The sequence below is a fragment of the Rhea pennata genome, chromosome 1 (genome assembly GCF_028389875.1).
Source record: "Rhea pennata isolate bPtePen1 chromosome 1, bPtePen1.pri, whole genome shotgun sequence".
NCBI lineage: Eukaryota > Metazoa > Chordata > Aves > Rheiformes > Rheidae > Rhea > Rhea pennata.
Genome location: NC_084663.1, coordinates 138,748,281 through 138,755,082, shown reverse-complemented (window position 1 = coordinate 138,755,082; position 6,802 = coordinate 138,748,281).

The following is a 6,802-nucleotide window of genomic DNA, read 5'->3' as shown; positions in this document are numbered from 1 at the left end:
ATCGCTGGCAGGTCATGTCTGCTGCCTTGAGCAAAGCGGTTGCAAGAAGAACACTGTGTCCTCTGTCACATGGAGGCGCATGATTAGGACCAGGGTGGGAGAAGCCATTTCATCTCCACATAAAATGTGATGCTTGCTTGAGTGCTTTAGCCTAAGGAGAGAGCTGTTCTTGATTTTTTTTTCCCCTGCCAAGGAATTTCACTCAAGATCTGCTGCAGCAGGCTAAACATGAGCCGGTGCTATCATGTGGCTGCAGCTCAGTGAACGGCTGCCAGTGATTCACAGCAGCATTTGCCCCAGTGCCATCTGAGGGGGGCACATGGCAAGAACAACCCATTCCCCGCTGCAGCAGCAGAACTTGCTCCTTACATTGCACGGACAAAACCACCTCAATTGTTTTAAAAGCCTGTCTTTAAAACCTATCTTTTTTTAATAAGCATGATAAAAAAGATCTTGTTTTATGTATTTTCATGATTTTGCAGGAGGCTGTCAGATGCATGAGGTATGAGGTTACTTCTCCTGTCCAGGGGTACCTGGAGAAGAACCCAAGGCCAATGCAATGTGTCCCTCTCTGCTACACTGCATGAAAGCATTAAATAGTTCATGGGAGGTGGAGGAAAGTTGGTGGAAGACTAGGCTAGGACTAGGCTACAAAGGTTGACTTCATTAACAGACATGCCTCTGCTTCCCAGAAGGAACTAACTTGCTTTCATCCATCACAGCTCTTTTACAGCCCTTAAACCTTTCGCCCCAAAGGAGGCATGGCCAGATGCCTGAATCCCACACCGGTGCAACATCAGGGCACAAAGAGAGCCCGACAGCCACATCTCTGCCCAAGGTGAACCTGCCTTCTCCAGCACCCCACGTTTCCCCAGATCAAAGCCCTGGCTTTGCAAAGAGCCTACAGAGATGCTGGAAAGTTTAAAAGACTTAGTTTAAAAGACTATGTTCCCAAAACATAATGAGCCCCAGAGTCCTTCCTAGGTTGCTAGGAAGGAGGAGCACAAAGTCTTCTTATCGCATTCCTCACAGGATGATTTCCACTAGGTGAGTCAGCTTGTCCCCCACTACTCACTGCCACTGGGTGACTGGAATGCAGTATTGCTGCTGATAAACTTCAGATGTAGTAATAAGGTCCAATGACAAAAGTATGATAAGATTCCCTTTCGTTGTTATAAAGAGAAGTGGAATCTTGAAAGTTATTTCAGGCTATAGGTCTTCTCATTTATAAATGGATGATAAAAACCTCTTTCATACATGAGATTCTAATGGATGTTTATGAAGATTTCATTATTTTTCTACTGTGTTCAGGCAACACAGCTTACTTTGTGGACTTCTTTTGCTTAGACTTTTTTTCAGCTGGCTGGTATCATTTCACAAATTGACAGTGTTGTTATTATAGAAATACTATTTTTACCATTGAGCCAGAAAAGAAAACCCAATTTCTTTTATTCAGGCTTCATAGGACAAATTTACCTGTTGTCAGTTTGACAGTTTATTAAGATTAAAAACATACTATCCTCATATTTGTAAATACAAATGATGCAATGATTTTCATTCAGAGACCTTATAGAGAGAAACAATAAAACACACGGCTACTAGAAATAATATTTTTTAACTTTAACAGACTAACATTGCCAGCTGGAATTCCCTTCCCCTCATAAGTCTACAGCCGTCACTTTCTGTCACACGATTCAGGGCAAAACAACCTGCCCTCTGATCTTCCTAAGTGAATTCAGTCTCTACATTCCTGAAAATGGTCAAGCTAGAAAATGCCCCATGTACTCTCCCAGCTAGGAAACACTAACGCAGAAGTCTTTAACTCCCATTAGCCTGCGTCTAATACTTGACCCAAAAGACCTAACAGGGCAAGAGTTAGAGCCCAGATCAGGTCCCAAAGACCTTCAGGTCTTGCCTCTGATGAAACTGTCATTACAGGTGACACCTGAGGCAGTTCCTGTGGAAAGCAGGCCTGCATTCTGTAAACTGAATTAAGACTACAGTCTGTTTTCAAAGAAGCCAGCAAACATACTGTCATCAGATGACAACTGTTTTTGATTCCCTCTAAAGTAAAACTAGATTTGTACCAGAACTTTAAGAACTGAAGCTCTTCTTCAGATGCAAATGCTTCCTTAAATAAGGCCATTCCCTCGTCAAGCCACCAGGTCTTTAATCTTTTTAACCAAATAAAATGAAAATGTGAATCCAAAATAGCCCTGTACAGCCTCCTTTATAAAAGTTGTGTTCTTTTCATAGAAGATTTTCCATTAAAATGTACTAGCAGAAACTTCTTGTTGGGTGGAGAGCTAGAATCCACTGTGGCAGAAGAGCAATAGCTCTTAGTCAGATTATTTCTCTGTCTCCCCTAAGTAACTGCAAAATACTAGGTACTATCAACCAAGCTCTTAAGCAGCTGTTGATCGCATAGTGCTTCAAAGTGATCTCATCACTGAGCTAAATTTTAACGATCATTCTGACTTCCAGTGGCTGAGACTTTCTGTCTGCTAAATCCTAATCTTATCTAGAAGCTATCCAGAATATATCCCTTACTCAACATCCATAGGGTATTTTTGTTTCAGCGGGATTGCTCATTTCACCTTAATCAGAAACTAATTCATTTGGGAGTGAGCGAAGAGAAAGTTCAGACACTTTCGTTCCAAAGCCCTTTGTTTCTCACTCTAAACAAGTAACGCCCTACCCGGGAATTCTCCCTCATTACCCTCGGTCCATATTACCTTCAAATAGCAGGCTCTTTGTAACACCCACACAGGCCAGCATCCCTGTTTATTTTCTACGCATCTGTGCTACATTCACTACATCATGTAAGTCCCAGCTTTCACACAGTCTCACTCCAGCTCTAACTACATGGACCGGTTTTATGCTGCTCTAACTTCCCAGATACATTAGAGTTTTTTCTAAAACTAAAGGGTATATGAGTCATTTGGACACAAAAGGCACCTACTGTAATACAGATAACTAACAGATACCTTTTTTTTCCTAGTATTTCTTTAAAACACTATAGTGCTTTCATCTCTCATCCTACTTGTATTCTTGCTAAGACTCTATACTATAGTTAGGTCTAATCTTGCTAATGGTACCCACAAGAAAAAAAATAGATAAATGTAGAACTCAAGCACACAGTCCTGTAAAAGGAAATACATCTAACAGCATATTGGAGTCACCAAGTGTTCAACCTTACTAATGCTTCAATAGATATAATTGGCCTGAACATGCCTTATCCCATACTAATTTGTGCAAACACCAATGATATATGAGGCATTAAAGAAGTCAATTAAATTTATTTTGTTTTATCAGCTAAATACTTCTCAAAACAATCACTTTCCACAAAATACAAAGAAGCTTCAATTAATTTCCAAGATTCTAAAAACTTCCTGATACAGAAGACATTCAAATTGAGGTGCAGAGCTGAGTCTTCTACGTCTAAGACATAAATGCCTCTATGCTAATTAGAAACCCAGGCATTTCTACATATGGAAACAACCTTCGGTTTTCACTGATGTTTCTGTTGTATAGTTTTTGAACAAATTCACAAGGCCCAGCTGATCGCAGGAGGCTCTGGGACGTCACAAATTCCCTCTGCCTTTTAACTCTCGCTCTAACAATCAAACATGAAATGTCTTCCCAGGGCTTTCAATTAAATAGTACACACGCAAAAATATCCTAAAAAAATAGCACACACAAAAATATCCTTCAGAGAGACCTGGACAGGCTGGAGAGTTGGGCAGAGAGGAACCTCATGAGGTTCAACATGGGCAAGTGCAAGGTCCTGAACCTAGTGAAAAATAACCCTAGGCACCAGTACAAGCTGGGGGCTGACCTGCTGGAGAGCAGCCCGGCAGAAAAAGACCTGGGAGTGCTAGTGGATGATAAGTTAACCATGAGACAGCAATGTGCCTTTGCGGCCAAGAAGAATGGTCTCCTGGGTGCCTCAGGAAGAGTGTTGCAAACAGGTTGAGGGACATGATCCTGCCCTTCTACTCAGCCCTGGCGAGGCCTCATCTTGAGTACTGTGTCCAGTTCTGGGCTCCCCAGTACAAGAGAGACATGGAGCTACTGAAGAGAGTCCAGCGTAGGGCTACAAAGATGATCAGAGGGCTGGAGCATCTGCCCTATGAGGAACGGCTGCGAGAGCTGGGCCTCTTTAGCCTGGGGAAGAGAAGAATGAGGGGGGGATCTTATCAATGTGTACAAGTACCTGAAGGGAGGGTGTCAAGGGGACGGGGACAAACTCTTTTCAGTTGTCCCATGTGACAGGACAAGAGGCAATGGGCAAAAATTGAACCGCAGGCAGTTCCGCCTGAACATGAGGGGGAATTTCCTCACTGTGGGAGTGACAGAGCCCTGGCACAGGTTGCCCAGGGAGGTTGTGGAGTCTCCTTCTCTGGAGATCTTCAAGGCCCGCCTGGATGCAACTCTGTCTAACATTTTGTAGGTGACCCTGCTTGGGCAGGGGGGTTGGACTAGCTGATTGGAAGGGACCTCTTCCATCTCCAGAGGTCCCTTCCAATCTAACCGATTCTGTGATTCTGTGATTCTAACACTTGCTGGTCCTTTCCATAGATTGATCTGTGTGAGTTTACAGGCCAGTAAGTCTTCTCTCTATGGCATAAAGTTGCCACATATATGTGGCATACCTGGTAAAGGGCAAGGATAGACAAGTTAGGAAAATGGTGTAAACCATGGGGCTGCCTCAGGTCTAGGGATGGTTACACTGTTCTTCTTTCTAGACTCGATGTCTAGCATTTTTTTTTCCAGGATTATTTCAATCTTGCATAGTGTGAGCACACAGGAGCTAGAGAGAGCTAGAAAGACAACCCATTTTTATTAACTGCATAAAAGAAGGCATTTTAGTTTGTTCTGGGGTTTTCCTTTGAGTGTAAACTCAAATGCTTCTGTCACTATTGAATTTTCTCAAGCCTGAGAACTCCTGTTGGAGGAGGCTTTTGAAAACTTTACCTACAAGCTCACTAATGAATTTAGCTTGCTGAATGATTTAAGAGTTTGTTCAGTGAAATGACAGGGGAGAACAAACTTTCCACAGAGCTCACAGCATGTTCCAATGCGTGCACTTCGATTCAACCAAAAAGAAACCGGTTCAGGCACTCTGAGACTGTTTCACAACATGAAGCAACTGTCCATGAGGACAATCAAGAGATCCACTTTGAAAGCACACTCCTGATCAGGATAGACAGGCACCCTGTGGTATTTGTAGAAGGCAGTACTTTGCTCGAAATGGTAAGCAGTAAGGCAAGAGCAAGGTCTGCACAGGGTGAAATCAAATGCTGTCATGGTTACAAATGAGCACAAATTACTCATTTAAGCTGTGAAGGCTTCATATACCAAAGACTGGGAAAAGTGAGTAAGAAAACTCTTCCAACACTTGTTTCTTTTCTAAGTTAAAAACCATGGTTGGTTTCTTGTCAGGCTCTATAGCAAGTTCTCAACATATCAGAATTAGCTTAGTTACTGAAACCTATGTCATCAAATGAGCACATCTTACTTCTTCTGCCCAATGAGACCTAATCTTCCACACTGATATCCCAAAAGATTGATAATATATAAAAATACCTCACACATCTTAAGAACAATCTTGAAAACCCTGAGACAGATTATACCCAGCACTATGTCTGAGAACAAAAGAGAAAGGGAGAGAAAGTGCAGCTCCTGCATGAGGGCTAACCATAGCCAACAGGGCAGGCATGCCATGCCGGGCAATGCCTTTCCAGCACTGGAGGCACCGAGCACTGCTTGGGGACTGCTGCATGGTCTGGGGGCACAGGGGCTGTCCTTGCCCCACACGTCCAGCAGTGTGCAAGTCCTTGGAGTAGCCAAAGGAATGATGGATCAGTTTGGTCAGTGGTCTTGCAGGGCCTCTTGCTACAGTTGGTCATCTCTCAATTGCCGTCTGATCATTTCTGTAAAGCCAGAGGCTGTTAATTTTGTTTTAGGGTTTCATACTTTGGCCCACACCCTAGCATCTGAAAAGGTTTACCAACCTCTGCTCTTTTAAACTGTTGATGAATATTTCACTGAAAATGTGGTCTTTATTTCATAAAAATCTACATAATCTGCTTCCAAAGTCCCTGTGCTTTGTCTTCATACTCAGCTAGGAAAGCAAAGACTGTCTGTCCAGGCAGAGAACCAGAATTTCTAGAGAAAATACTGATTCTTAAAGATCTAGTGATATGACAGTATTCCTGATAACTAGAACAGGAATATAAAGCTATAAAGCCACAAAGGTTTCTATATGCCATGATTTAAAGAGTTCCTACAAACCAACCACAGTTCTCTAATGATCTGCCTAAGTAATTATGGGTTCACTGTTTAACAACTTTTTATCAATTAGTTCAAAAAAACTATTTACGTAAAACAGCAAGTCAATATTTTATATTATAGTTTCTGATGAACTTGCTTCCCTAACTATTCTTGGACTCTTCCGAGAAACACAGCAGCTTGAACGCAATGTAATTATTTAATTATTGCACTAACCTTTTAGCTTTAATAATATATTATTAAAAAAAAAAAAAAAAAAAAAAAAAAAAGATGAGCCTGCAGTATGTTTGAAAAGAAGGGTGCTGACATCCAGAGAAGTTAATTCAAAGTAAATGTGAACTGGGTTTAAAAAATGCATTTTATTTTATGACTGGTCCTGGCTACATTCTGAAGGGAGGCAGAGGGGTTAGCTGGGGTCAAGTGGCTTTCATGGTACTCTGTCAACTTATTGTAAATAGCTTCCAGAACAATGAGTTTTAGATCATGCTAATTCTACTTCCAATATGAG